Source organism: Dipteris shenzhenensis, chromosome 19, assembly GCF_047967505.1.
Source record: "Dipteris shenzhenensis isolate YYH24624 ecotype China chromosome 19, Dip_SZ_1.0, whole genome shotgun sequence".
NCBI classification, from domain to species: Eukaryota; Viridiplantae; Streptophyta; class Polypodiopsida; order Gleicheniales; family Dipteridaceae; genus Dipteris; species Dipteris shenzhenensis.
The window spans coordinates 15902235-15926048 of NC_141614.1; positions in this window are offsets into that span (position 1 = coordinate 15902235).

The following is a 23814-nucleotide window of genomic DNA, read 5'->3' on the forward strand; positions in this document are numbered from 1 at the left end:
GCAAAAACGATGTGTTATGCTTGATCGACAATGCAAAGCATATCCGATGGGCACGATACTTTGCACACACCTTCAACTAGGTGTAATTGACTTACATGCAAAGTGGCACGCCCATCGCATAAGTGCTTGATCAGATAACACACCTAGCAGTGTGTTTTTTTACGAATGTGCATGGCACTAAGGCAAAAATGGAATTTAATGCTCGATCGACCATGCAAAGCATATCCGATGGGCACGATACTTTCCACACACCTTCAACTAGGTGGAATTGACTTACATGCAAAGTGGCATTCCCATCGCATAAGTGCTTGATCGGATAACACACCTAGCAGCGTGTTTTTTTACGGATGTGCATGCCACTAAGGCAAAATTGGTATTTAATGCTCGATCGACCATGCAAAGCATATCCGATGGGCATAATACTTTTCCTATACCTCAACCTAATTGTTATTAAAATAATGTCAAAGAGGCACATCCATCCGATAAGTACTTGGTCAGATAACATACCCAAGGGCGTGTTTTTTTGCGGATGTGCATACCACTAGGGAAAAAATGGTGTATAATGCGTGATCGACCATGCAAATCATATCCGATGGTGACAATACTTTGCACGCACCTCAATGTACTTAAAACGGACTTGCGTTCAAAGTGGAGCCCCCATCTGATAAGTACTTATTTGAATAACACACCTATGGCCGTGTTTTTATATGATTGTGCATGACACTAAGGCAAAAACGGTGTGTTATGCTTGATCAACCATGCAAATCATATCCGAAGGTGACAATACTTTGCACACACCTCAAACTAGTTGAAACGGACTTGCGTGCAAACTAGAGCCCCCATCCGATAAGTACTAGTTTGAATAACACATCTAGGACTGCGTTTTTTTACGAATGTGCATGACACTAAGATAAAAACGGTGTTTTATGCTTGATCGACAATGCAAATCATATCCGATGGGCACAATACTTTGCACACACCTTCAACTAGGTAGAATCGACTTACATGCAAAGTGGCATGCCCGTCCCATAAGTGCTTGATCCTATAACATACCTAGAAACGTGTTTTTTGACGGATGTGCATGACACTAGAGTAAAAATAGAATTTAATGCTCGATAGACCATGCAAAGGATATCCGATGGGCACAAAACTTTTCGTACGCCTCAACCTAGGTGGTATTGAAATGTTCTCAATGAGGCACACCCATCCGATAAGTACTTGGTCAGATAACACACCTAATGGCGTGTTTTTTTGTGAATGTGCATGTCATTAGGAAAAAAATGATGTATAATGCGTGATCGACCATGCAAATCATATCCGATGGTGACAATACTTTGCACGCACCTCAACGTAGTTAAAACGGACTTGCGTGCAAAGTGGAGGCCCCATCTGATAAGTATTTATTTGAATAACACACCTATGGCCGTGTTTTTATATGGTTGTGCATGACACTAAGGCAAAAACAGTGTGTTATGCTCGATCGACAATGCAAAGCATATCCGATGGGCACAATACTTTGCACATACCTTTAACTAGGTGGAATTGACTTACATGCAAAGTGGCACGCCCATCGCATAAGTGCTTGATCAGATAACACACCTAGCAGCGTGTTTTTTTACGGATGTGCATGGCACTAAGGCAAAAATGGAATTTAATGCTCGATCGACCATGCAAAGCATATCCGATGGGCACGATACTTTGCACACACCTTCAACTAAGTGGAATTGACTTACATGCAAAGTGGCATTCCCATCGCATAAGTGCTTGATCAGATAACACACCTAGCAGCGTGTTTTTTTACGGATGTGCATGGCACTAAGGCAAAAATTGAATTTAATGCTCGATCGACCATGCAAAGCATATCCGATGGGCACGATACTTTGCACACACCTTCAACTAAGTGGAATTGACTTACATGCAAAGTGGCATTCCCATCGCATAAGTGTTGATCGGATAACACACCTAGCAGCGTGTTTTTTTACGGATGTGCATGGCACTAAGGCAAAAATGGAATTTAATGCTCGATCGACCATGCAAAGCATATCCGATGGGCACGATACTTTGCACACACCTTCAACTAAGTGGAATTGACTTACATGCAAAGTGGCATTCCCATCGCATAAGTGCTTGATCGGATAACACACCTAGTAGCGTGTTTTTTTACGGATGTGCATGGCACTAAGGCAAAAATGGAATTTAATGCTTGATCGACCATGCAAAGCATATCTGATGGGCATAATACTTTACCTATACCTCAACTTAGGTTGTATTAAAATGTTGTCAAAGAGGCACACTAATGCGTGATCGACCATGTAAATCATATCCGATGGTGACAATACTTTGCACGCACCTCAACGTAGTTAAAACGGACTTGCGTGCAAAGTGGAGGCCTCATCTGATAAGTATTTATTTGAATAACACACCTATGGCCGTGTTTTTATATGGTTGTGCATGACACTAAGGCAAAAACAGTGTGTTATGCTTGATCGACAATGCAAAGCATATCCGATGGGCACAATACTTTGCACACACCTTCAACTAGGTGGAATTAACTTACATGCAAAGTGGCACGCCCATCGCATAAGTGCTTGATCAGATAACACACCTAGCAGCGGTTTTTTTTTACGGATGTGCATGGCACTAAGGCAAAAATGGTATTTAATGCTCGAGCAACCATGCAAAGCATATCCGATGGGCACAATACTTTGCACATACCTTTAACTAGGTGGAATTGACTTACATGCAAAGTGGCACGCCCATCCCATAAGTGCTTGATTGGATAACATACCTATCAGCGTGTTTTTTTTACGGATGTGCATGAAACTAGAGCAAAAATAGTATTTAATGGTCGATCGACCATGCAAAGCATATCCGATGGGCACAATACTTTGCACACACCTTCAACTAGGTGGAATTGACTTACATGAAAAGTGGCACGCCCATCGCATAAGTGCTTGATCAGATAACAAACGTAGAAGTGTGTTTTTTAACGGATGTGCATGGCACTAAGGCAAAAATGGTATTTAATGCTCGATCGACCATGCAAAGCATATCCGCGATTGGCACGATCCTTCAACTAGGTGGAATTGACTTACATGCAAAGTGGCATTCCCATCGCATAAGTGCTTGATCGGATAACACACCTAGCAGCGTGTTTTTTTACGGATGTGCATGGCACTAAGGCAAAAATGGTATTTAATGCTCGATCGACCATGCAAAGCATATCCAATGGGTAAAATACTTTTCCTATACTTCAACTTAGGTCGTATTAAAATGTTGTCAAAGAGGCACACCCATCCGATAAGCACTTGGTCAGATAACATACCTAAGGGCGTGTTTTTTTGCGGATAAGCATACCACTAGGGAAAAAACAGTGTATAATGCGTGATCAACCATGCAAATCATATCCGATGGTGACAATACTTTACACCTCAACCTAGTGGAAACGGACTTGCATGCAAATTGGAGCCCTTATCCGATAAGTACTAGTTTGAATAATACACCTAGGACCGTGTTTTTTCATGGTTGTGCATGACACCAAGGCAAAAACGGTGTCTTATGCTTGATCGACAATGCAAAGCATATCCGATGGGCACAATACTTTGCACACACCTTCAACTAGGTGGAATCGACTTACATGCAAAGTGGCACACCCATCCCATAAGTGCTTGATTGGATAACATACCTAGCAGCGTGTTTTTTGACGGAAGTGCATGACACTAGAGTAAAAATAGTATTTAATACTCGATTGACCATGCAAAGGATATCTGATGGGCACAATACTTTTCACACACTTTCAACTAGGTGGAATTGACTTACATGCAAAGTGGCATTCCCATCGCATAAGTGCTTGATCGGATAACACACCTAGGAGCGTGTTTTTTTACGGATGTGCATGGCACTAAGGCAAAAATGGTATTTACTGCTCGATCGACCATGCAAAGCATATCCGATGGGCATAATACTTTTCTCATACCTCAACCTAGGTGGTATTAAAATGTTGTCAAAGAGGCACACCCATCCGATAAGTACTTGGTCAGATAACATACCTAAGGGCGTGTTTTTTTGCGGATGTGCATACCACTAGGAAAAAAACGGTGTATAATGCGTGATCAACCATGCAAATCATATCCGATGGTGACAATACTTTGCACACACCTCAACCTAGTGGAAACGGACTTGCATGCAAATTGGAGCCCTTATCCGATAAGTACTAGTTTGAATAACACATCTAGGACTGCGTTTTTTTACGAATGTGCATGACACTAAGATAAAAACGGTGTTTTATGCTTGATCGACAATGCAAAGCATATCCGATGGGCACAATACTTTGCACATACCTTCAACTAGGTGGAATCGACTTACATGCAAAGTGGCACGCCCATCCCATAAGTTCTTGATCGGATAACATACCTAGAAGCGTGTTTTTTGACGGATGTGCATGACACTAGAGCAAAAATCGTATTTAATGCTCGATCGACCATGCAAAGCATATCCGATGGGGACAAAACTTTTCGTATGCCTCAACCTAGGTGGTATTGAAATGTTCGCAATGAGGCACACCCATCCAATAAGTAATTGGTCAGATAACACACCTAGTAGCGTGTTTTTTTACGGATGTGCATGGCACTAAGGCAAAAATGGTATTTAATGCTCGATCCACCATGCAAAGCATATCCGATGGGCACGATACTTTGCACACACCTTCAACTAGGTGGAATAGACTTATATGCAAAGCGGCACGCGCATCCCATAAGTGCTTGATTGGATTACATACCTAGCAACGTGTTTTTTGACGGATGTGCATGACACTAGAGCAAAAATAGTATTTAATGCTCGATCGACCATGCAAAGCATATCCGATGGACACAAAACGTTTCTTACGCCTTAACCTAGGTGGTATTGAAATGTTCTCAATGAGGCACACCCATTCGATAAGTACTTGGTCAGATAACACACCTAATGGCGTGTATTTTTGCGGATGTGCATATCATTAGGAAAAAAATGGTGTATAATGCGTGATCGACCATGCAAATCATATCCGATGGTGACAATACTTTGCACGCACCTCAATGTAGTTAAAACGGACTTGTGTGAAAAGTGGAGCCCCCATCTGATAAGTACTTATTTGAATAACACACCTATGGCCGTGTTTTTATATGGTTGTGCATGACACTAAGGCAAAAACGGTGTGTTATGCTTGATCGACAATGCAAAGCATATCCGATGAATACAATACTTTGCACACACCTTCAAATAGGTGTAATTGACTTACATGCAAAGTGGCACGCCCATCGCATAAGTGCTTGATCAGATAACACACCTAGCAGCGTGTTTTTTTACGGATGTGCATGGCACTAAGGCAAAAATGGTATTTAATGCTCGATCGACCATGCAAAGCATATCCGATGGGCACGATACTTTGCACACACCTTCAACTAGCTAGAATCGACTTACATGCAAAGTGGCATGCCCATCCCATAAGTGCTTGATCCTATAACATACCTAGAAACGTGTTTTTTGACGGATGTGCATGACACTAGAGTAAAAATAGTATTTAATGCTCGATAGACCATGCAAAGGATATCCGATGGGCACAAAACTTTTTGTACGCCTCAACCTAGGTGGTATTGAAATGTTCTCAATGAGGCACACCCATCCGATAAGTACTTGGTCAAATAACACACCTAATGGCGTGTTTTTTTGCGGATGTGCATATCATTAGGAAAAAAATGGTGTATAATGCGTGATCGACCATGCAAATCATATTCGATGGTGACAATACGTTGCATGCACCTCAACGTAGTTGAAACGAACTTGCGTGCAAAGTGGATCCCCCATCTGATAAGTACTTATTTGAATATCACACCTATGGCCGTATTTTTATATGGTTGTGCATGACACTAAGGCAGAAACGGTGTGTTATGCTCGATCGACAATACAAAGCATATCCGATGAACACAATACTTTGCACACACCTTCAACTAGGTGTAATTGACTTACATACAAAGTGGCACGCCCATCGCATAAGTGCTTGATCAGATAACACACCTAGCAGCGTGTTTTTTTACGGATGTGCATGGCACTAAGGCAAAAATGGTATTTAATGCTCAATCAACCATGCAAATCATATCGAATGGCCACGATAATTTGCACACATCTTCAACTAGGTGTAATTGACTCACATGCAAAGTGGCATTCCCATTGCATAAGTTCTTGATCGGATAACACACCTAGCAGCGTGTTTTTTTACGAATGTGCATGGCACTAAGGCAAAAATGGTATTTAATGCTCGATCGACCATGCAAAGCATATCCGATGGGCATAATACTTTTCTTATACCTCAACCTAGGTGGTATTAAAATGTTGTCAAAGAGGTACACCCATCCGATAAGTACTTGGTCAGATAACATACCTAAGGGCGTGTTTTTTGCGGATGTGCATACCACTAGGGAAAAACGGTGTATAATGCGTGATCGACCATGCAAATCATATCTGATGGTGACAATACTTTGCACACACCTCAACCTAGTTGAAACAGACTTGCGTGCAAACTGGAGCCCCCATCCGATAAGTACTAGTCTGAATAACACATCTAGGACTGCGTTTTTTGACGAATGTGCATGGCACTAAGGCAAAAATGGTATTTAATGCTCGATCGACCATGCAAAGGATATCCAATGGGCACAAAACTTTTTTTACGCCTCAACCTAGGTGGTATTGAAATGTTCTCAATGAGGCACACCCATCCGATAAGTACTTGGTCAGATAACACACCTAATGGCGTGTTTTTGTGCGAATGTGCATATCATTAGGGAAAAAATGGTGTATAGTGCGTGATCGACCATGCAAATCATATCCGATGGTGACAATACTTTGCACGCACCTCAATGTAGTTAAAACGGACTTGCGTGCAAAGTGGAGCCCCCATCTGATAAGTACTTATTTGAATAACACACCTATGGCCGTGTTTTTATATGGTTGTGCATGACAGTAAGGCAGAAATAGTGTGTTATGCTTGATCGACAATGCAAAGCATATTGGATGGGCACAATACTTTGCACACACCTTCAACTAGGTGGAATTGACTTACAGGCAAAGTGGCATTCCCATCGCATAAGTACTTGATCGGATAACACACCTAGCAGCGTGTTTTTTTTATGGATGTGCATGATAGGAGCAAAAATAGTATTTAATGCTCGATGGACCATGCAAAGCATATCCGATGGGCACAACACTTTTTGTACACCTCAACTAGGTGGAATTGACTTACATGCAAAGTGGCACCCGCATCCCATTAGTGTTTGATTGGATAACGTACCTAGTAGGCTCATGTTTTTTTACGGATGTGCATGACACTAGAGCAAAAATAGTATTTAATGCTTGATTGACCATGCAAAGGATAACTTGGCATGTCCATCTGATGAGTACTTGATCGGATAACTTCTCCCACTAATAAATTAAGTACTAATTAAAAATTATAATAAATAAGTAGATTATTAAAAAGAGACTAATATTTATGTAATTGTTGCCACTGCAGCTTGCTTGCGAAGGACTCTCACAAAGGAGATGGCTATAGATTTTGTTCCAGGGATGGATGTGATTTTATGTAGCAAAAGAGAAGTAGTTGCATTTGCTACAATCCATGATAGTGATCCCAATTCTCTTTGCCACTTTCGAAGACTTGGCGAAGATAAGGTAGCAGTTACTGTATCAAAGATTCTTAGCGCACATGTTGAGCTAAAGTATAAATGTGGAGATATGGAAACACTTGGAGATGTTATGCCCTACAATACATCCAACAAATCATTTATAGCATGGGACAAAGATGAGACTTATGCAACAGACATTATCAAGAATACAAAGTGCACCACCTTGGATTTTACTATAGGGGACATTTTACAAATGAGATCATTTGCAAATAAGATTGTAGCAGAAGGTGAAGTATTGGGATTTGAACAAGTGGAGCAATGGTCATTTGCGCAGATGAGGATTCTAAAAGTCACTGATGATGGTATGGTTGATAACATAACATCCTTATGTGATCCCTACTATGAGGTAGGCAAGAATATGAGATGGAGCATGCAATTTTTAAACATGAGAAAGAGGCACGTGGTTTTCAATGATAAAGACAACGCATACTACAATATCAAAGGACCTAAAAAGCGTGCCCATGTGCCAGGCTCTATCACTTCAAATGTGGATGATTTCAATATACTCAATTATAGAAGTGACATCTTATCTGGAGTGGATGAGTTCATTGGTTCCAAGAAACAAAATGATTTTAGAAGCGAAGCCTTATCTGGGGTGGATGAATTCTTGCACAGTGAGAAGGGCAAAGGTTTCAATAGCGATGTCTTGTCAAGTGTGGATGAGTTCATGCATATTAACAAACCTGGTGTCAATCAAGGTTGTGGATTTGTGAAAGCCATGCAAGATGTCCCAATGAGTGATGTTCTCTCAGGAGTGGAAGAGTTTCAAGGTTCTCAATACTCTCGTAGAATATTGAATTCATTGAATGGTCCTAAGAGTATGTTAAAAATGAGGATGAGATCAACAGAGGATTATTCAGTATTTAACTTTGATTGTGATATGAACAAGGATGCAACGACCAATCATGGATGCTTGGTTACAAACAAATGTGAGGAGAAGAAGTGCATAAATACAGATAACAATGTGTACGAGGAACGAAAACGGTCATACATATGCATGAAGAGAAAGAGAATCCAGGCAGATCCACAAAAGCAACCAAAGAGGAAGAGAGTAATGAAGGAGGAGAACATGTTAAATGCATTGGGATATCTATGTTGCAAGCGAAGATGTATGCGCTTCATTGATCTTGCAGACATCAGGGAATGTAGAGGACACGTGTGGCAAAGAAGGGGAAGCGAAAGAAATGAATACCTTCTCACAAGTCTCTCTTGCTTTCTTCAGAATGGCAATAAAAGGCTAAGTTCAAGACAAAAGGTAAAACCTCTCGTAAATGGAAAAAGGATTTGCAATAAGGCATATCGCAATATTACTGGATTATCCCATGGTACATATTGGGATTTAGTCACCAAGGCAAAGGGCGGCAACAAATTTAGCATTCACGGTAATAGAGGAAGGTCCAAATCAAGAATCTCAACTGTCAGGGCAGCAGCAATTTTACAAGACTTCATACATGAAAATGCTTTGCCTCAACCCCATATATCTACCAAACTCCCTAACGGTGACGCGATCACTGAAATGCACCTTCCAATGGGCTTGACAAAGCTCGAAGTATTTGACTCTATTGCAGAAAAGCAAAGGCAAAGAGGGGATGCTGTAGCTTCTTCTCATACTTTGTATACTCTTTGGAAGAAGAACTTTGGATATGTTAAAATCCCAAGGAGGCAAAAAATGTCAAAGTGCAATGTCTGTGATGATTTAAAGCGAGCAATTGAGAGTGCAACATGTCCAAATCAAAGGGAATTATACAAAAAAAACCGAAAATCTCATCATGACCTTATTCGACATTCCAGACAAAAATATGCATTTTGGAAGGAGCAAGCTATTTCGCATCCTGATGACTACATGTGTCTTATTGTAGATGGCATGGATCAGAATACAACAACATTGCCTCGTTTTGTTGCCACTCCACCTAAATTACAAGGAAAGCACTTTCTAAAGACACATCTATGTGGAGTGTTAGTGCATGGAATTAAGTTCTTTGCAGATATATGGATTGATTCCTTGCATCTACATGATAGCAATCAAGTTGTAACATCTATTATGAAGGCAATTCGCAATGTACATGCAGAAAAAGGTCGCCTGCCACCGACTTTGAGAATACAAGCTGATAATTGCTGGCGAGAAAATAAGAATGTACTTATGTTTGCCTTCTGCTCCATGCTAGTTGCTCATCGAATCTTCAATGAGGTCGAATGTGGATTTTTGTATGTTGGGCATACACATGAGGATATCGATCAGGTTTTTAGCACAGTCTCAAGGAAGCTTAAATGCAAGGATGTGGAGACAATAGATGACTTGGTAAGAAGATGTGGCAGGCAAGTTGGTGGTCGTAAGGAAAGTACAGTATGTGAGAGGCTCGAAAGAATGTATGATTGGAAGAGCTTCATTCTACCTTTCATACAAACGGGTGGTGATGCATTGACAGGTCATACCAATCCACACTACTTTCGTTTTTTTTTTAAAGATGAAAAACCCGTAATGCAATGGCAACAGTATTCTCATGATACAAAATGGGAACCTGAAGAACCTTACAGTCTCTTAACTTCAATTCCCAGCAAGGAAAGGTATCCAACATGGGCTCCTATACAAGAATTTAATGAGAGGTCTAATTGTGAAATAGATGGATTAAAAGCATTTATTACATACAAAGAGGAAATGCTCCAGAGATATCCTGATTCGAAGCCTGCTTGGAGAGAACACACTACCACTGTAATTAACAAGACACGAAATTTAATAAAGGACCTTGAGAGAATGCGAGGCTCAAAGGATGTCAAGGAAGAATGCAATATGTTTTGGCCAAATGTTCATAACGATTTGCGCCCAGCTCCAGTCTTTGAAAATGATTTTGTATCATTACTCCCACGTCCATATTGTGGACCGAAGAAGAGAGAGTTTATGCCACAAGTAGATATAGAGGTAGATTGTTTTGTTGTGGTTCGGCCATCGGATGATGAATATGAGAATGTGAAGTTTTGGGTTGCAAAAGTAGTTGATGTGCAAAGAGATGACCAAGGGAGAGCTACAACATTTACAGCGGTATGGTATGAGCCAAAGGGCAGGAAGGAGAATATGGATAACAACACATTATATACTAATTGTATAATGAAGGAGTGGGTCCCAAATGATGAAGCAGTCTCTCAAGTTTCGACAGAGACAATCATAGTGTCTTGGCATTCAAGGGCAAAGAAATCAAAGAAGCACATGGGATATGAGGTAGAAGGAAAAATAAAAATACCACAGCAAACTATTTTGCATATACACGAATTTTTAAGGATGCTCGCCATGGAGGAAGTAGAAGGAGATAGCGCAAATGAAGAATGTCCATGATTAAAGCTTTGTATTGAAGTCCATTGATTCAGAAGGATTTTATTTGGGTACTAGGCAAGGAGCCAATCCAAGACAATTATAATCAGAGTCATCACCTCGTATGTCAAATGAGAGTCAAAATATGCACTGGATGTCACCCAAGGGTCAAGGCTTGCCAAGACAATAGGGAGTTAATGCAGATGGCACCTGGCAAGGGACTATCACATTGAGCAATAAGACAATGGGGAGTCAATGCACCCAAGGGGCAAGGCTTGGCAAGATAACTTGTGGGAGTTAATGCAGATGGCACCTGTATTTTGCAGATGGCACCTGTATTTTGCACTGGATGGCACCCAAGGGTCAAGGCTTGGCAAGACAACAGGGAGTTAATGCAGATGGCACCTGGCAAGGGACTATCGCATTGAGCAATAAGACAATGGGGAGTCAATGCACCCAAGGGGCAAGGCTTGGCAAGACAAGCCTAGGTCAAATTATGCAGATGGCAACTGGCAAGGGACTGTCGTGACATTGAGCAATAAGACAATGGGGTGTCAAATTATGCAGATGGCACGAATTGAGGCTCTTTAAGAGCAACAATTTAAATTGTAAACATATGTTCAATCTATATCATTTTGGATATAAAGACTGTAGCTAAGAGCAACGTCTCTCAATGTAATCATATACATAAAGCTACAATTGCTATTATCCCTCTTTGGTCTTATGGCATCATGTCTTCTTTCTATTTATTAAAAGTTTTGTTAAATTTTGTGCATATTGCCGAGTGACAATGTTATTTTCATGAAATATTTAAGTCTCCTTTCATGGATTTATAAATTTATCATGTCAATGAAAAACGTCAAGGAAAAATATTTAAAATAATTAAATTAACAAATAACTTAGATATAGCTAGAATTTCTAATATAGGATTATTTCAAATTCTTGCATGTTGGTGTAAAAGTATAGATTGAAAAAACAATATTTGTATGTGAATATGATAGAGCCACAAAGTGAACTTTTGATTTGGGAAGGAAAAACGTCAAGGAAAAATATTAAAAATAATTAAATTAACAAATAACTTAGATATAGCTAGAATTTCTAATATAGGATTATTTCAAATTCTTGCATGTTGGTGCAAAAGTATAGATTGAAAAAACAATATTTTTATGTGAATATGACAGTGCCACAAAGTGAACTTTTGATTTGGGAAGAAACTTTTTAGAAAGTAAAATTTTGATTTGGAAAGGATATTTTCATAAAGTAAAGTTTTCATTTGGGAAGGATTTTTGGGCTTCGTCCAAAAACAACACAAAAAGTCCAAAATTAATGAAATAGGTGTTGTGTATTTCACGTGGCTTACAATTTTTGAAAAGATTTTGTTGCTAGAGAGAAGGGAATCGAATGGTTATGGCGACATGAGCCTCCCCGTTACAAATGCTTGTCTTGTCAAGTGGGAGATTTGTGGAGGAAAAGAAGGTTGGATGGGGGATTCATGGGAGAAATGGTTTTTGGGAGAATTGTGGATGAATCAAAGGATATGCCCTGTGAGAGGCTCGTGGATTGTTGATGGAAGTTGGATGGGTTTTTGTGTGGATGTTCTATGGGAATTAAGTGGGAAGATGGCAGATCTACCATGTCAGATGCTTGTTTCTTTATTATTTTTAAGGAGCCAATTTAAGGGGGTTGACTATCAGCTTTGACCATCGTGAAGCCTCAATCTTATGCCCTGTGGGATTGACTGTTGACAGAGCCAGTCAAGAGTTGAAGATGATAACAAGGTTGACCACGACATCATTACAAATTGGACTGTTGACTATTGGTACGCATGTGGATGTGCATGTTTGACTTGAAGCATTGAGCAATTTGGAAGAAGTATCTTATGTAAAGGAGTGCATAAGGGTGTGAAGAAAATGCGGTGCTACTACTGTAAGTGATGAAGGGCACAATTCGAGTGGTTTACAAGCTTTTCTTTGCCATCGGGCACGCGTACACCGTGTACCACTCACTGCCACCCACACTCTTTCCGGCTTATTTAGCTTTCTTTGTGAGTTCTTCAGAGGTATTTGAATTTGAGGTCCCTGTGGCTATTGTGTTTGAGCATGCTGGATCTAGAACTGTGACTGTTCAGAGCAATGTTTGAAGACTAAATTGTTGGTCAAAGTGGGCATACAGTTGACCATTTGACCTTGTTTAGCACACAGGAAGAGTAATTTTGACCCTTGTATTAAGTGTCTCAGAGAAAGCTTTTACTGTGGGTCAAAAAGTGAAGGTGTTGACAGTATGCTGGACAATTATTACTGACAATTGATTGTCATATATCAAGCCATGGGGAGTCTTAAGTTTGCAAGTACAGTTGACTATTGATAGAGTACAGCCTATTAGTACAATCAGTTTGACCAAGAATTACAAAAATCTGAGAAGGGTTATTGATGCATGTTGCAGCTTGAGGTTACTGACTGGGTATCTGGGAACTGCCTCAGGAGAAGAGTTTATTGAAAACCTCTGTCAGGTGCTCGTGAAGCCTCAGTGAAAAGGGCTGCGTGTGTTGGTAGGGGACTGCACTTTCCCCTTGGTTTTTTTGTTGTCTTGCAAGTGTCCTCTTACTGTGACATCATGGTGGAGGTCCCAATCTTTCTAGGCAGAGATGGGGAAGATGTTGAGGCATATTTGAGGAACTTCGTGAGAGCCAACCGCATGTCAGGATGGCCAGATAGGATGTGGACTTAGTACCTTCCTGATTTTTTGGAGGGGATGGCACTGGCCTGGCACTGAACATTGCCGGATGCAGTAAAGGATGATTGGGGGCTGTCACAAAAGCCTTGAAGAGATGGTTTGGGGTGGAAGAATCTCTGCATACCTTGTTGGTTCAAGTAGACCAAGTAGGCCAGTTGAGGGAGAATCAGTTAAAAGTTTCGAGGTACGTTTTGAGGCAAATACGAGGCAGCTATTGCAAGGGCCACAGTCACAGAGGCAGGGGGAGGCCATGCACAGGCTGAAGGTGACCTCGGGAGGCCACCTGTGTTGGTGCCCACAGCAGGATTGGAGCACTTGAAGCTAAACCGGTTCTTGGCGGGCTTGGAACCATAGTTAAGGCAGAAGGTGTAAGGGAAAGACCCCCAGAACTATGCAGCTGCATTGCAGGCAGCTTTGGCCAAGGAAAAGAAGAAGATGTTGGAGGCCAAACCAATTCAGCCATTACCATTGGTTCCAAGAGGAGCAGGTACATCCTCGGTTGCAAATAATGCTGATGGCATGCCTTCCACAAGTGGCAGCCAGTTGGAAAAGAACCTAGAGAGGATGATGGCTGAATTCAATGAACTGAAGCTACATATGGTGCAGGCCCAACTCGCTAATGTGCCAAGGATGGAGCCGAGGGTCCCGAGAGAACCTGGCAACATTGTGTGTTTTGAATGCCATGAGAAAGGCCACGTGAGATATGATTGCCCAAGCCTGGCTGCGAAGAAAGAAGATGATAGGCCCGTCTCATTATTAGATGCAGAGGAGGAGCCAGATGGGAAGGATCTTGACGTGGAGGTATTTGCTAGAAAGAGAGGACATGAGGATGGAATGAGCAGTGGTGCAGACGAAGGCCGTGGAGGGAAGGTATATGAGAGAAGGAAGAAAAGGAAGCTCTCTAGACGAAAGATCGGTTTGATGGATTTCACATTGGGCCAAGGTGTGCCAGGCTATGATCTTATCACTGATCTTCATGGGGTGAAGGCAAACATCACTATTCTGGTCAGTCCAGCTCTAAGACAGCAATTTATGAAGGCAGCCAGCTCACGAAGGGCGAGGAAGAAGAAGGGTGCCGTAGATGCTAAGAATGTGAGCCTCGATGTAAAGGATCAGGTGCCAGTTGTGGCGGCCTCCATCAATGGCCTACCCATCAAGAATGCTTATGTTGATGAAGGAGCAGCTGTCAATGTTATAAGTGAGCAGACCATGAAAGAGGTTGGTCTAAAAATTAATGCCCCGTCCTTGTACAAGATAAAGATGGCTGATAACTCTAGAACAAAGTCCCCAGGGGCTATCACTGGTGTGAGGGTGGATGTGTGTGATATTTCTTCCTTATGTACCTTTCATGTGCTTCCTACCAAGCCTGATAAGAATGCTTATCCCATCATTTTGGGAAGGCCTTGGCTGCATCAAGTTGGTGCGGAGGAGAAGTGGGCAACAAATGAGCTGATCCTACATGATGGTGATAAGAAAGTAAAATACAGTTTGAAGAATGCGAAGAAAGAGGCGGTGAAGGAAATCTCGTCTGAATCTGCAAGTACAAAATATGATGGGTATGACTCTTGTACGGAGTCAACCACTTCTGAGGAACATGAGGTTTTGGAGGTGAAGGTGTGCACTTTAACTCTCGGTGCTTTGAGAGCCTCACAAGAGGATGCTGTTGCTGTTAATAAAGCTGAGAAGAGGGCAGCCATGTAAGAGATAGAGAATCAAGGTGGAAGCCAAAGATACGTGCTAAGCAAATCCATAATCATCAATAACAAAACTGACGGTACAATGCTCATAAGTATGAAACCCTAGACTGCCTAGACCTAGACTACCACATCATCACCTAGGTGGCATACCCTAGACTCCGGAAATACCCAACAAACCCCCCTACGGAGTGAGGGTGGAGGATGTATGAGGAGTGAGGGTGGAGGATATATGAGAAATCAACAACTGTCACTATCACAATGATACAGACCATAAAGACTCAACTAAACATGGTCCTAACGCAGTCTCAGAGGCAAGTGAGCATGGCTCAGAGGCTAGTGAGAGCATGGCACAACAGGCTCGGGGGCTCACCTAGCATGGCTCAGGGGCCCATCATGCATGGATGTACAAAGACTCAGTGGTCTAGAGAGGACATATCTGACCACGCATGACAACATACATCGATAATATCAACATACCCCCCCCCCTTGCAACAGGGAGGATTACCAAAAAGTGAGCGGAGAAAAGTGAGCAGCCCCAAATAAGCGAGCAAGATTAAATAGGTTTCAAGCAAGCGAGAACCTCATCCAGCATCTTATTCCTCGCAATATCATTGGAACAATTGATGTGATCATAAGCAAATTAAACATATTCCAACAATGAAGGCATGCTTGAAACTCACAATTATCTTCTCTTTCATCCCCATACTATCACATTTGAGTCATCGTGGAGAGGTAGAGACACAACAATGCATAAAATTTGCGATAAAAAAAGCAAACACTACTCAGATTTGAACATCCACACAGCAAGATAATGATCGATCACAAGGTAGAATATATGACTGAAAATATGTAAACATGATCATGAGCTACATATAAATATCATGTCTTTTATGCTTGCAGAAGATCGTCCATACATTCGATCCAAAAACATGGAAACAGAACCAACTATGTCAAAAGAAAAAAAACACATTTTCATCATAAGGATTAATTTTGCTTAGTGAAAATACCTATGTAATCTGGACAATACCATGCTTTAAAAAACTTAGGGAGCCAAAAAAGGATTTTAGCCCTCCATACTTCTATTATGACCAATGTCTGAATGATAGTTCTATCGGAACTAGAAATGAATGCATCTAAACCACTATGTTGATTGCTCATCCAGTATCCTATAGACTATTATGTTAAAAACTCAAGCATAAGAGGAGCATGATTTAAGTGAAATAATTGGCAAAGACACTCTGTAACTAGTACCCTGCTACATCTAACGGAAAATATGCACCAGGCATTAACAAGCTTCTATTTCCATCCCTATAAGCAAACTCGTATCCTGTAGTATGAAAAACTTTAAGGAAAACATTGCACTTAATGCATCAATTAAGCCAGTGACCACTCATCAGGCACAATCAAACAATCATCAAGGAAAGTCTAGTCAAGCAAGTTGAAGCAAAAAACCAAATATCTATTCAGATCTATGCCGTGGTGTATCCGCCAACCATGAGTAGCAAAAGAACCTATGAAAAAAGCAAAATAGTGATTATGCCACTCTACCATGATCACTTCCATGCTACAAATAAGGGAATACATAGTCGTTTCAGGATACTTTTAGGGTTCATTCCCAACCACTAAAAAGAGAGCCAATGCTATCTATTTATATTCATAAAATCTTTATGAACATTATCATGTTCAATATAAGGATAGGAGCCAACTCAATGGGTAGTCTTAAACAAATATAAATACTATTCGAATTTTAACCTTATGCAAAAGCTTTTTTTTTAACACAAATTAAAACTTGATTATACATATAGATGGGAATAAGGTCACCATTGTAAGTATGTATTTAGTAATTAAGTTGAAAATATTCCCTTAGAAAAGGGTCATAGCTCAATCAGCATAGTATCCATATTATATATCCAAAATTTACAAGATCTCATTCATACCATTAGAATGTTTTCATCACTTGTCATAAGTACTAACCTCAATTGACATTATGTATTTGGGTCAGAATAGTTTTTAGTATAGGATATAATGGAGCAATACATTTATGTAATATCTAGTGATCATAGTTTCTAATATAGGATAAAATGGAGCATAGAGTAATGTTGTCATTCAAAAATGATAATATACATTCTTTGACCATATACAAGTATCATGCATTCATAAAAAAAGTTAGTCATAAACTGCAATATAATGTGCCCATAATGCATGTACATTAAATCTTCACATGTTAGAATGTGAGAAAGGGAATAATTTAACTATGAAATCAGGGATCAATGTAGGAAATGGTCTTCTATGCACACATGTATGCTAAGGGTCCATCTAATACAATATTGGAAATTGATGTGAGTATAAGTGTATGCATCCATCAATGATGTATATGAGTGGATGCATCCATTTGTGATGTATATTGTTGTACTAATCCATGGTGCTTTACGGCTTGAGTTGTTTGTAGCGCAATTAATCACAACAATGTTGTATTTTTTAAAAGAAATATGCCATAAAAATTTCATGCTGCAAAACACACACGAAAAATGGCATTTGTAGCATTAATCCAAGCATTTCCTGCAAGCAATCTCCATCCCTCCCTTTCGTGCTTACTCTTTCGGCCACCTCCACCCTCTTGTTGCCCTTCAAGACTGCCTCTTGCCTCCTCGCCTCCTTGCTTCCTCACCTCCTCACCTCCTTGCTTCTTTGCCTTCTCACCTCCTTGCATCATGCTTGTTGCTAGATTTTCCAAGGCCGTCCTTCCCCTCATTGTCTAGCTCCTCTACTCCTCACGTCATCCTTTCCCTCATTTTGGTATCTCCAATGAATAGCTTGGGGGTCTTGTTTCTGGAGGGGGAAGCATAAGAATGGCAGCACATTAATGCACTATCATTTTTCATGCTTTTGCCACCCAAAAACAAGACCTGCAAAGCCCTTGCTTAAGCTTGAACGAGCCTCTTGATTTTGGGCGTGTTAAGCCATTTTTGACCATTATACCCCCAAAATCAAGAGGCTCATTCAAGCTTAAGCAAGGGCTTTGCAAGCATTGCAAATCCAGTAAATGAAATCAATCAGATTAGGAATTGGCAAACTCGATTTGGGAATGGTTAGAAATACATTATCTTTGAATAATGCCTTGGATCATGGGATGGGATCCCATGAACCTGCTGCCTGTGATGACGAATGGTTCTGCCCTCGACTAAAGGTGACGTGTGTAGTAGTAAAAGGATAGCCCTCATGGAATCTCTAAGGGATCTTGATTTTGGCCATGATTTGCACATTCTAGCACTTGAGCCATACATCAATTTCCAACACTTGAGGCATATAGTGGCTTTGCCCACGCAACGTTTCCAGCTACAATCCAAGCATCAAGTAATCTCATATTCTGTATCCAGAGACATCATGAGGGGTAGAGCCTCTTTTTGGTAGTCTCACTAGCAATATGTATTGAAAAAAAAATGTATTCAATTATTATATTCTTTCTTGTTATATGAATGCTCTTAATGCATCCAAATTGTAGAACTACTTCTTAGCTATATTATATAATAACCTCCATATGTATGCTCGTGAGACAACAAAAAAGAGACCTGGTAACCCAAAAATGACAGCGCATTGACGTGCTGCCATTTTTGGGATACCATGCCTCTTTTTTAATGTCTCATGAACATAAGAACAAGCACTTGTGTTTCTTACCTTTCTTTCCAATGGGGATCTTGCATTATTTGATGCATATAGTTTTATTAAATAGATAAAATAAGCATGAAAACATCTAAATTGGCTCTTGCCATTCGATTTGATGTATGACATGATCCCATTTGGATTTGTAATCCCAAAGATATGGGGTCTTACTTTTAGGGCTTGAATGCCTGAAATAGACGCGATGCCTATTTCATACATTTAGGCCTCAAAAGTAGGACCCCATGTAGGACCAAATGAGGTCCTACTTTTGAGGCCTAAATGCATGAAATAGGCAGCACGTTAACAAGCTACCTATTTCAAGAATTCAAGCCCTAAAAGTAGAACCCTGTATCTTTGAACTTACAAATCCCAATGGGATCATGTCCTATATCAAATCGAACGGCAAGAGCCAATTTAGATGGTTTTCATGCCTATTTTCTCCATCAATCAAAACTGTATGCATGAATATATCCATCAAGATATGCATCAATATATGCATCAATATATACATATGTATACATACATCATATGTATGTATGTGTGTGTGTGTACACACACACACACACACACACATATATATATACACATATAGATATATATATATATATACATACATATATACATACTTACATATATACAGCAAAATTAGGACCCCATTGGTTGCCTATTTCATGCATTTTGTTGTCTCATGAGCATAAGAACAAGCACTTGTGTTCCTTACCTTTCTTTGCAATGGGGGTCTTGATTTTGGGAGGGATATGCCAAAAATTGATAAACAACATTATTTGATGAATATAGTTTTAGTTGATGGAGAAAATGGACATGAAAACCATCTAAATTGGATCTTGCCATTCGATTTAATATATGACATGACCCCATTCGGATATGCAAGTCCAAAGATACAGGGTGCTACTTTTAGGGCCTGAATGCCTGAAATAGGCAACGCGTTAATTATTTGATGAATATAGTTTTAGTTGATGGAGAAAATGGACATGAAAACCATCTAAATTGGATCTTGCCATTCGATTTGATATATGACATGACCCCATTCGGATATACAAGTCCAAAGATACGGGGTGCTACTTTTAGGGCCTGAATGCTTGAAATAGGCAACGCGTTAACGCGCTGCCTATTTCATGCATTTAGGCCTCAAAAGTAGGATCCCATTGTATTGCCAATGGGGTCCTACTTTTGAGGCCTAAATGCATGAAATAGGCAGTGTGTTAACACGCTGCCTATTTCAGACATTCAGGCCCTAAAAGTAGGACCTCGTATCTTTGGACTTACAAATCCAAATGGGATCATGTCATATATCAAATCAAACGACAAGAGCCAATTTAGATGATTTTCATGCCCATTTTCTCCATATATCAAAATTGTATGCATCAATATATACATATATGCATCAACATATACATACATACATACATACATACATACATATATATATATATATATATATATATATATATATGTATGTATGTATGTACATGCATATATATACATACATACATACATACAAACATCAAAAGTAAGACCCCATTGGTTTCCCATGTCATGTGTTTTGTTGTCTCATGAGCATAAGAACAAGCACTTGTGTTTTTTACCTTTCTTTGCAATGGGGGTCTTGATTTTGGGGGGGTATGCCAAAAATTGATCAACAACATTATTCGATGAATATAGTTTTAGTTGATGGAGAAAATGGACATGAAAACCATCTAAATTGGATCTTGCCGTTCGATTTGATATATGACATGACCCCATTTGGATATGCGAGTCCAAAGATACGGGGTACTACTTTTAGGACCTGAATGCTTGAAATAGGCAGCGCGTTAATGCGCTGTCTATTTCATGCATTTAGGCCTCAAAACTAGGACCCCATTGTGTTGCCAATGGGATCCTACTTTTGAGGCCTAAATGCATGAAATAGGCAACGCGTTAACGCACTACCTATTTTAGGCATTCAGGCCCTAAAAGTAGGACCCCGTATCTTTGAACTTACAAATCCAAATGGGATCATGTCATATATCAAATCGAATGACAAGAGCCAATTTAGATGGTTTTCATGTCCATTTTCTCCATATATCAAAATTGTATGCATCAATATATACATCAACATATACATATATATATATACATACATACACACACACACACACACACACACACACATATATATATACATATACATACATACATACATACATACATATATACATATATATATATACACACATATATATATATATATGTATGTATGTATGTATGTACATACATATATACATACATACATACATACAAACATCAAAAGTAAGATCCCATTGATTGCCTATGTCATGCATTTTGTTGTCTCATGAGCATAAGAACAAGCACTTGTGTTCCTTACCTTTCTTTGCAATGGGGGTCTTGGTTTTGGTGGGGTATGCTAAAAATTAATCCACAACATTATTTGATGCGTATAGTTTTAGTACACATACATACATACATACATATGTGTGTGTGTGTGTACATACATACATGGATGCATGCATGCATGCATACATACGTACATACATACATACATATTGATGCATATAGTTTTACTAGATGGGGAAAATAGGCCCCACTTCGATTTTTGTGGAGAGACCCAACTAGACAAATAGAGCAAGTCCAAGGGGTTGCTAAGGACAACCCCCCAACAGATGGAGATGCCCGGTATGCAATTTTAGCACCAATTTTGAGATGTAAGCTACATAGTCATGTCCAAAAAAAGTTGTGTCAATTCTTACATTAAATGTAGGGTGGTGAATATATCCTATTCCGTCATGGGGCCGGAGAAGGCGGAGGCAAAAAATTGAACCTCCAAAAAGACTTCTTTTACCGGTCTATGGGGACCGACTCTTACTAGTGCTGAGAGTGGACAAGACAGCTACCGTTGGTGTGATATGGGAATCTCCTAGTCTGCAATTTTAGCACCAATTTTGGGATGTAAACTGCATAGTCAGGTCCAAAAAAAGTTGTCAATTCTTGCATTAAATGTAGGGTGATGACTATATCCTATTTCATCATGGCGCCTACAGAAGATGGAGGAAAAAAATTGAACCTCCAAAAAGACTTCTTTTGCCGGGTCTATGGGGCCCAGCTCTTATTAGCATTGAGAGTGGACAAGACAGCTACCGCTGGTGTGATATGGGAATCTCCAAGTCTCAAGTTTTAGGGTACATGAAATTAGATCATGCTTACGGTAACTCTAAGAGGTTCCAAAGGCAGGCAACATTCTTCATCATAACTAACTCAAATGCAACGCAGTGAAAATGCCATGAGAGTTGCTAGGTAGCAATGATTTTGGGAAGGGATATGATGATACTTTGTTGTGTTATGTAGGATATTAATTTCCATTAAATTTAGGACATGTTAGATATAACTTCATAAAATCCTAAGTCATGAAATTAATACATTACAAGTTCAAGCATAAATAATAGTCGTGAAGTTAATGCATTAAATATTCAAGCCTAAAGAAGCATTAATCAAGACCTAATGTACCGTACCAAACTTTGGCCTTACCCTCATTCCATAGACTTGGCAACGTAAGGCCAAAATTTTCATTCTTAAGAATATGTGGAAAGACCTTACGTTTGGCCCACTTTTGGCAAAAAATTTTCATTCTAAAGAATAGGTGGAGTGAAATTGTGTTTGATAAATACAAACCAATACTCAAGTTTGGACATAAATAAAGGTATCCTTTTGAAGACATTGGAACACATGAGAGAAATAATATTGAAGATACATTAATTTTTAGACATACCATTAAAGACAAATGACCATATAATGGATGAAATCCTATTGATGACACATGAATTTTCAATAGAAATGTCATTCAAAAGATTTGATGGATTGAATGTAGCTTTAATACATTCTCCCTTTTACAAGGGTGTTTGAGTTTGAGGCTTGAAACATAAGAATGAATCTGTGTTGAAGCCTAGTGGTTTGTTAAGGATATGTGAAACTTATAGTAAAAGTACTTACAATGGAAGGGATTACATCAAGATCCTATTAAGGACATGTGAACATATAGTAGAATAATTCTACATAAAATCAGTGGATCAAACTTAATGGCTCAAAAGCAAAAAAGGATGATGGTGCAACCTAGGGACTACTCTACAGCACTATGGCAGCAATCTTTGTAGTTACTATCAAAGGTAGTGTAACTTTTTTATCAAGGAAAGAGACATGAACCACTCCACATGACCTAGATCTGTATGACCTAGGTTGCACCGACTTGTTTCTTTCATGGATAAAAAGTGACCCTTAGGTGATGCTATAGCACTCCCTTTTTTGGTCCATTATTATAGCACAATTGGGGCCTTTTGACCTAATACTAGCTACCCATCAAATATTTATTGTACATGTTAGGGGTAATTACCAAACTACTAGTGGTAGTTTTGTCACTACCATTAGTAATTTTATTAGAGTGTTCCTTAATGGTAGTTCTCCTACTACTACATACAATATTACCAATAGTAGTCCTAATCCCAATGAAAGTACACATAATATTATTACGACCGTCCAACTTTAATCATCATTATATCTATGAATGCATATATATAGGTCTATCTATATCTATATCTATTTATTCCTCATCCAATACATTTGCATTTATTTTTTGTGCTTTTCTTGCTTTGAAACTAAAGATAATGTGATTTCATTATTGTTTGCATTCTTGTCAAAC